The sequence below is a fragment of the Lathyrus oleraceus genome, chromosome 3 (genome assembly GCF_024323335.1).
Source record: "Lathyrus oleraceus cultivar Zhongwan6 chromosome 3, CAAS_Psat_ZW6_1.0, whole genome shotgun sequence".
NCBI lineage: Eukaryota > Viridiplantae > Streptophyta > Magnoliopsida > Fabales > Fabaceae > Lathyrus > Lathyrus oleraceus.
The window spans coordinates 194251508-194261341 of NC_066581.1; the positions used below are offsets into that span (position 1 = coordinate 194251508).

Here is a 9834-nt window from a genome sequence, read left to right on the forward strand (position 1 = left end):
CCAATAAAAGCTGGAAGAAAGCCAGTGAAGCAGACGCCCAGGCGTTTCGCCCTAGAGATCATGGCAAAGATAAAAGCAGAAGTAGAAAGACTCCTGAAAAGCAAGTTTATTCAAACTGCAAGGTATGTCGAATGGTTGGCCAATATTGTGTCAGTCATAAAGAAAAATGGGTCTTTAAGAGTATGTATTGATTTTAGAGATCTAAATGCTGCCACCCCAAAAGATGAGTATGCCATGCCCGTGGCTGAAATGCTGGTCGATTCGGCCGCTGGGTTTGAATATTTAAGCATGTTAGATGGTTATGTTGGATATAACCAAATTTTTATTGCAGAAGAAGACGTGCCGAAGACGGCGTTTTGATGTCCAGGAGCCTTGGGGACATATGAGTGGGTTGTCATGCCATTCGGCTTGAAAAATGCCGGAGCAACATACCAGAGGGTAATGAACTCAATGTTCCATGATTTTATTGAAGATTTCATGCAAGTATACATTGATGATATTGTGATAAAATCAAATGGTCAACATGCTCACGTCGAACATCTTCGAAGAGCCTTTCTGAGGATGAGGAAATATGGATTAAAGATGAATCCATTAAAGTGCGCTTTTTGTGTGCAAGCAGGCGACTTCCTTGGTTTTGTGGTGCATAAAAAGGGTATTGAAGTAAACCAAAGCAAAATGAAAGCCATTATGGACGTCAAGCCTCCGTCGACCAAAAAGGAGTTGCAATCTTTTCTGGGAAAAATAAATTTTCTTAGAAGATTTATATCAAATCTAAGTGGCAAAACAAAAGCATTCTCCCCACTACTTCGACTGAAGAACGAGGATTTCAAGTGGCAGGATGAACACCAAGAGGCTTTCGATAAAATCAAAACGTATTTGACTATGCCTCCAGTACTGGCCCCTCATGTTAGGCATAGGCCAATGAGATTGTATATTGCAGCCTCAGAATCGACTTTAGGAAGTATGTTAGTCCAAGAGGATGAAAAATGTGTCGAAAGACCAGTGTATTACCTTAGTAGAATGCTTAATGATCCTGAAACTAGGTATAGTGATATAGAAAAACATGTCTATGCCTGTATTTCTCTTGTATGAAACTAAAACAATATATCAAGCCTGTTGATGTGTACGTATCTTCCCATTTTGATATTATTAAACACATGTTATCTAAACCAATCTTGCATAGTCGAATTGGGAAATGGGCTTTAGCGTTAATAGAATACTCCCTGACATACGTACCCTTGAAAGCGATGAAAGGGAAGGTAGTAGCGGATTTTCTTGTCGACCATTCAATGGTCGAAATGGCGCAGAATTGCATAGATTTACCACCATGGAGGCTATACTTCTACGGGTCAAGACATAAGCACGAATATGGGATAGGAGGAGTCATAATTTCTCCAGATGGAATTCCAGCAGAGTTCAAATACAGAATCGAAGGGGTATGCACAAATAATGAAGCAGAATATGAGTCACTGATCACCGGACTTGAACTACTGCTAGAATTGGGGGCAAGGATTGTCGAAATTATGGGAGACTCAGAGTTAGTGATTAAACAAGCATCAAAAGAGTACAGGTGTGTTAAATAAAATTTAATCATGTACTTTGTGGTCACCATCAGATTACTCAAGAGGTTTGAGCAAGTCAATCTCCAACACATTCCACGACAAGAAAACCAAGGAGCAAATGATTTGGCGCAGGAGGCCTCAGGGTACAAAGTGTCGAAAGACCAGGATGAAGAGGTCCAGGTAAGAGAGAAAGTACGAGCAACAGTGTTGTCACCGTCAGATTTGGAGATCGTGAAGTTGGGAGCCGTAGATAAAAATCATTTTGAAATTCTGGCTGTCGATGATGAAGATGAAAGCGATTGGCGTAAACCGCTAGTCGATTACTTATGCAATCCCGTGGGGTCGACAAATCGAAAGATAAAATATAGGGCCCTTAGCTACATCTTGGTAAATGATGAATTATTCAAAAAGACGATCGAAGGAGTGTTATTAAAATGCCTAGGAGAGAGTGAGGCATACGTGGCGGTGTCAAGCATACATGGCGGGGCGTGTGGGGCACATCAAGCAGGCTTGAAGATGAAATGGCTCTTGATGCGCTCAGGAGTTTATTGGCCTTCAATGCTGAAAGATTACATTGAATTTGCTAAAGGCTGTCAAGAATGCCAATTACATGGGGGCATACAGCATGTGCCTGCAAGCGAGCTGCATACAATTGTGAAGCCCTGGCCATTTCGAGGATGGGCTCTGGATGTTATAGGAGAAATAAATCCAGCCTCGTCGAAAAAACAAAGGTATGTGTTAGTCGGTATCGACTATTTCACAAAATGGGTCGAAGTCGTAGCACTGACAAATGTGGACCAAGAGGTTGTGATTGACTTTGTCCAGAGTTACATCATCTGCAGGTTTGGCATCCCGGAAACTATTACAACCAACCAGGGGTCAGTTTTCACTGGTCGAAAAGTGCAAGATTTTGCAAAAGAAATGGGAATCAAATTATTGACCTCTACCCCCTATTACGCACAGGCGAATGGCTAAGTCGAAGCTGCTAATAAGGTGATCATCAGCCTAATAAAGAAACACATAGGAAAGAAGCCAATAAATTGGCATAAGACGTTGGACCAAGCTTTGTCGGCATGTCGAACGTCACCAAAAGAAGCAACTGGAACAACCCCATTTCGACTGGTTTATGGGCATGACGCAATATTGCCAGTAGAGATTCAGGTCCAGACGGTCAGGACCCAAAGGCAGTATGAAATACCTTCTGAAGACTACTGGAGTATGATGACAGACGAATTGGTCAACGTAGATGAAGAAAGAATGTTAGCATTGGACTCCCTACAAAGACAGAAAGAGAAAGTCGCCCGAGCCTACAATAAAAGGGTGAAAGGGAAAGTGTTTGCTGTCAATGATCTGGTTTGGAGGGTGATCCTGCCTATGGACAGAAATGATAGAGTTTTAGGTAAATGGTCCCCTAATTGGGAGGGACCGTTTAAGGTTTTGCAGGCCTTTTCTAACGACGCCTACAAGGTCGAAGAGTTGGCACTAGATAGGCAGATTTTAAGAGTGAATGGAAAGTACTTGAAAAAATATAGGCCTCTCCTTCAAGAGGTCAAAATTTTGGCAGAGTAAATAACTATCGAAAGAATAAGGTTGGAGATAACTATGTTAGAAATCAGCTGCAAAGGCACAAAAAATAAATATACAGTGCTAGAAGTAAGAAAGATAACAGTAAAGTGGCAAGAAGTCATTGTTTAAATATTACAAAAAACTTGTACAGACAATAGAAACGGTCAAAGCTGGCCGAACTTAGATTGGAAAGACTTAAGCTCAAAATTATAATGCAAGGACGCAGGCTCCAAGGTGTCGGCATGGGCTTTGAGCTCTTCAAGCTTCCCTTCGACGACCATAAGTTCTTCACCGACCGCTAAGGCATCACTGGTGGTTTGCTCCACAGTGGCCTGAGCAGGTTTTAGCACTTCGTCAATAAAACGTGACTCCTCCTTGATAATTGATTCCAACTCACTGTCCAGAGTGGCAATTTGACACCGAAGGGCATCAGTTTGTTGACGTATTTCAGTGGCCCATGTTTGTTTGAAAGTCAATTCTTTCTGCCGCTCCTCCATAGCCCCCAACATATTGGTGACCTCTGCGTCGGCATGTGTCACCAACTCCCATTTCTCATTCACGAAGGCCTCGGTAACAGCAATCTAGCGTTCAATGTCCCGGACGCTGTCAATGTGGTGCAGCATAGGAACCAAAATTTGTTCGAGAGCCTCCATTGCACGCTTGGCATAATCAGAGAGCTGGAGACCCTTTTGTTGGGCAAGCACACTCAGGATCTCTGGACCGACAACAGGTTCATGCATGAGCACGAAAGGAAGATCATGATTCAAGGCGTGAACATGGATTTTGTTCATGAGATCCTTAGCCTTTGTCGCCTCAGGGCCCATTTTTCCAGAATGGAGCTGCTTAGAGTCTGAAGAGGCATCATGCAATTTCACCAGATTGCGGAGCCGGGCAATTGCTTCTAAAGCAGAAGGCTTGATCGCCAGACCCGGGAAAGTCGAAGGGGAACCAGCTGACGGAGGAGTAATCTGAGGAGAGGGAGAAACAGTCGACGGAGGAGTAATCTGAGAGGGTTGTTGTTTGTAGGTGTCGACACCTACTGACCCCCGTGGATCCTGCAAAGGCAAGGAAGCTGAAGAAAGACTAGAGTCAGAACTAGTCGAACTGGAGTCCGGATGCGTTGCAGGACTAGTGACTGAGTCAGAGTCACTATCACTAATCTGGATAGGGAATTTGATGAACTCACCAGTAGTGTCGACAGACTGAAATGTGCGAGCTGGAGAAGAGACCGACAACGCGGGAGTATAGTCAGGAATAGGTTGAGTCGGCTCAGTAGAGGCATCAGCCTGCAAAAAGAAAAATTGTGTAAGAGAAGTACAAAAATCCAAAGGAGTAAACAGGAAAATGGGTAAATACCTGTGTCGACGCAGGAGAGACTGCATCCTGATTTGCTTTCCCCAAGGGAGCAGCAGGAGAGATGCCAGTCGACGGTGAAGCTCCCACAGCTGGATCAGGGACCGAATTGAGGATGGAAGTGTCGACCACAATGGTGTCGACGTCTTCAACAAGAACCTCTGAAGGAGGCATTGTATGATGCCTTTTCTTCTTGGTTTCTCCACTCTTGGAGGGAGAGTCATGTTTTTTCCTCTTGTGGCCATGGTGGCTTTTGGATTTATGCTGGGAAGTGTGCTGGAGACACGAAGAGAGGTTATAAGCAGATATTATAGCCAGAAGAGCAAACAAGCCGACAAGAAATACCTCAGAGCCTGCGGGGGCAGAGCGTTTGTGTTTCTTGGATTTTTTGGAGTGAGAGGAGACAGTAGGTTCTGTCGAACGTGGTTGACCCTGCACATAAGTGAGACATTAGTGACCACGTAGTATTTCTCTTAAGAAGGCACAAGAGTAAATAGGAATGCTTCAGATAGGGGCATACAGAAGAATTGGGTTTCCTCAAGACTTGAGCAATAGGGCGCCCATCATCGTCAGAGGATTTCTCAAGAGCAGCCTGTAAGAAGGGAGATGATGGCTAAGAATAAAAACAAAAAGCCAAAGGAAACAGCGACTCAGCCAGAGTCGAACTTGCGCCTCCTGTGTCGAAGGAGTAGGTTGGTTAGCAGATGCAGAACCTACAAGATTTAGAGGGATCGCTGCGAATAAAAAAAAGAAACGCAAGTAAGTGACGAAATCCAGCTAGAAAGGAGTGTTAAAATTTCCAGAGAAGTGTTACCAAGTTGTGTGGTTTCGAACACGCTAACACGTTCAGTCATAAAGACGCGAAATGACGTAGACGTGATTTTGTGGGTCTCGAAGGAAAAAGGAAACGTCCACCATGATTATATGACGTCATCAACGTGGGGTAAACAGAGGTCCGACTAAGTAGAAGTGGAAACAGTAAGGGGTAAATTGACGTTTCAAAGATGCCATCATCTCACCAACTTCGATAGTCTAAAATGGCATCTCGGGGGGGCATTTTGTTACCACGAAAAATCTCTAAGGCATGCTGAAAGCATAGTTAATGACAGAGTCCTGTGAATTTATACCCCATCAAAGGATGAAGAGGTGTTGGAGGCAAGCAAGAGTAGGAAAAACACAAGTCAAAGGATGAAGCCGACAAGAGAAGCTGGCCTGGTCGACAAGCCATTTTGTCGACCAAAGTGAAGTTTGGGACTTAAAGAATTATAGCCAAATGTGCAGAAGACAACATCGCCCTAACGTCTGGGCGGGATAAATTTGAAATTTAAAATAACCAGCAGTTACAAAAAGAATAAGAGAGCCAGAATGTGGAGCAGTTAGCAAGACATGGGTGCAACGGTTATGCAGATCGTGTGACATAACATCTGCTAGTTTCTAGGAGTTTTAGCTTATGAGCAGTTCCTCTAGTTTAGTATAAATAGAATGTCCCACAAGGGGCTCAGGGTGTTCACTTTGTACTGAAAATCACTTGTAAGAAAACTTCCCATTCCCAGCGCGAGGAAGCAAGAGTTTTTTTAGAGTGCTATGTACGTGAATCACCACATTTATTTCAATGCAACTTCCTTACTTTTCAATTGTTCCCATTGAACATTTTATCTTAATTTCACTTACTTTTGAGTTATCATTTTACGTTGTCGTTTACGTTGTCGACACTAATTCTATTACGATAATAGAGTTTACCAAAAGCGTGTTCGTCATATACCTCTTTTGAATGTTATAGTGTTGTCGGTCACAAGTCGCCTATAGGCTGTAACATTGTCTAAACCGTTCGTGTGGAAAAACCCTACGCTTTTTCGACACTTTGTTAGGAACCGTTCCTCACAAAGTCATTCTGTTTAGTTGGACAAGCTTCACTTGCACTAGCACATGTCCTGGGATCAACTGGTCGATCCTGCAAGTAACCCTTTGTTTTAAAGCCTAAGGAGGACCAGCGGTTGTTTACCAATTTCCACAGTAAACAATTACCCCCGAACTTCTACTGATCAATTCCCTTAGCTAAACATAGTGACGTTAGTAACACTAGTTTGACCATAGGTCCCTGTGGGATCGATATCTTTTAAAACTAAAGTGACTAGACTATGCACTTGCAGTCAAGTACCTGACAAACTATATTTTAAATATAGCCACTACAAGCATCAAGTTTTTGGCGCCGTTGCCGGGGAGCTGTTTTAGTCGAATAGTGCGATTCTTTTGTTGCACGGTATAGACTAAGGTAAAAACAAAAACTAATCTTCTCTCCCTTCTTTCCCTGATTGTATGCCAAGTACTCGCTCACAAGGCGATAACTTAGCACCACCAATTCCTGAATTAGAGCGTTTCTTATACGTGAGACGCCGGATACACGAATATCAAGAAAAGTACGGTATTCCCGATATCTCCCTTCCTCCTAAATCAGAAGAAAAACCAAACATGGATGAAGAAGGACCACAGAATCGTCCTCTTAAATTCTACGCTACCCCGTCTCAACAAGAACCTCACAACAACATTGCTGCCCCCACTATAAATCGAAACAATTTCGAGCTGAAATCCTCACTCTTATCAGCCGTCCAACAACATCAATTTGCTGGAAATCCAATAGACGATCCTAATGAACACCTGACCAAGTTTGTGCAGTACGTCGATACTGTAAAAGCAAATGGTGTATCTCAAGATGCGATAAGACTGCGCCTTTTTCCTTTCTCACTAAGAGACATAGCTTGGGCTTGGTTGCAATCCTTGCCCTCCAACTCCGTTACAACATGGAAAGAACTGAAGAACGTATTCTTATCTCGATACTTTCCGCCGAGCAAAACTGCTATGCTGAGAGCTCAAATCAACGGATTCAGGCAAAAAGATGTAGAATCTCTCTACGAAGCGTGGGAGAGATACAAGGACATGATGAGGATATGTCCACATCACGGTCTCGAAGACTGAGTGATCATTCACACATTTTATAATGGGCTTCTGTATAACACAAGACTTACAATAGACGCTGCCGCGGGCGGTGCACTTATGGATAAGCCATACACCTAAGCCTATCAACTCATTGAAAACATGGCCTAAAACCATTTCCAATGGGGAGGTGAACGAACTCCAGTGGAAAAGTCCCAGACGAAGGGTGGAATGTACGAAATCAGTAGCCTTGACCATGTTCATGCAAAGGTAGATACCCTTGTTCAAAAATTAGATAACTTGACCATACCACCCGTAGCCACCGTGGCTGCTGTAACTCCAAACTGTGAGTTATGTGAAAACCCTGGACACACTGCACAAGAATGTCAAATATTAGCAGGAGTCCCAACCGATCAAGTGAACTACACACAAGGAAATCCCTATTCAAATACCTACAACCCAGGTTGGAAAAACCATCCTAATTTCTCGTATAAAAATAACAATGCCCTGTATGCACCTGGCCAAGCACCAGTTGTTCCGCCTGGATATCAAAAGCCAGCTAATAATGCTCCTAACATGCCTAGGAAGTCAAATCTTGAATTGATGATGGAAAGCTTCATAGCTACCCAAGCTCAAACAAACAAGGACTTCTTGAACCAAAACATACATACTAGCGAGCAACCTAAACAACTAGCGAATAAAGTAGACGCCTTAGCCACCCACAATAAAATGCTTGAAACATAGATTTCACAAGTGGCTCAACATCGAGCATCTACAACCGCTCCAGCTGGAACATTTCCTGGACAGCTGCAACCTAAGGGACATGCGAATGCCGTTATACTGAGGAGTGGAAAAGAAGTAGACGGACCCGTAGATCCAAGACTCCAAAACCCTGCCATGTACCAAAAACCAGATAAAACCTCAACTGAGCAGATGAATGAACCAAAGGAAACAAAAGATAATACCCAAGAGGCCGAAGAGAAAGAGAAACCTTATATGCCTCCACCTCCTTATAAACCACCCATTATGTATCCTTAAAGACTCAAAAGTTCTAAAACTGCGAATCAATTTAGGAAATTTGTTGAACTTCTGAAGCAATTAAACATTACGGTACCCTTTACAGAAGCCATCACACAAATGCCCTCCCATGCCAAATTTCTTAAGGAAATCCTATCCAATAAGAAAAAGATTGAGGATGGCGAAACAGTTACACTTACTGTCGAGTGTAGCGCCATAATCCAGAATAACATGCCTCCCAAACTAAAAGACCCAGGTAGTTTCTCCATACCCTGTGTCATTGGAAAATTCGTCATAGACAAAGCTCTATGCGATCTAGGAGCCAACATTAGCGTAATGCCATTAACCATTTGTAGAAGGCTCAGTATGGGAGAATTAAGACCGACAAAGATGTCTGTTCAATTAGCTGACCGCTCAATCAAATATCTTGTCGGTATACTAGAGAATGTCCCAGTTCGTGTAGGACAATTTTACATTCCTACCGATTTCATAATCATGGACATCAAAGAAGATGCCAGTACACCTATCATACTAGGAAGGCCATTCTTGGCTACCGCCGGAGCAATAATAGACGTAAAGAGAGGTAAGTTGACATTCGAAGTTGGAGAAGAAAAGGTTGAACTCATCTTGACCCAATTCTTACAAGTGCCAGCTATAGACGACACCTTCTATCTGCTCGATGTCATAGACGAATGCGTGAGAGAGATGGAGATGGAAGAAACCACATACTCTGAAATAATGAAAATCCAAATCCCTCCAATCTTTGAAGACAATAATTGGAATGAACCAATCCAAAACGAAAGTCTAAGCGAATGCTTAGCACTTACACCCGACCACATGCCATGCCCAAAGAAACCTGACTTGGAACTAAAAACACTACCAAAGAACCTAAGATACGAATTCATAGACACTGAACTGAAAAGACCAGTAATAGTCAAGGCTGACTTAGGACAGATGGAAACTGAGAAACTATTAGATGTCCTAAGCAAATATCCAACAGCATTAGGATATAACATCGCCGATCTAAAAGAAATAAGTCCTTCAATCTGTATGCATCGTATTATGCTGGAGGAAGACTGTAAAACCTATAGAGAACACCATAGAAGGATCAACCCAATCCTAAGTACCGTAGTCAAGGATGAAGTAAAGAAACTTCTAGATGCTGGAATCATATACCCGATCTCAGATAGTCAATGGGTTAGCCCCGTTCATGTAGTACCCAAGAAAGGAAGTGTTACAGTCGTTAAGAACGAGAAGGGCGAATCCATAGCACAAAGAGTTGTGACCGGAAGTAGAATGTGCATTGACTATAGAAAACTAAATAAAGCCACTCGTAAAGATCATTTCCCTCTACCCTTCATTGACCAAATGCTTGAACGATTGGCTAAGCATTCTCACTTCTGCT

At 42.9% G+C, this 9834-nt stretch overlaps 1 non-coding gene across 1 annotated transcript; it reads right to left on the bottom strand.

The window, feature by feature from the left end:
- Positions 1 to 7337: 7337 nt before the first annotated feature.
- Positions 7338 to 7444, bottom strand: LOC127133150 (small nucleolar RNA R71). The gene has a single exon (XR_007807143.1). It is a non-coding gene; the product is annotated as a small nucleolar RNA R71 (small nucleolar RNA).
- Positions 7445 to 9834: the final 2390 nt, after the last annotated feature.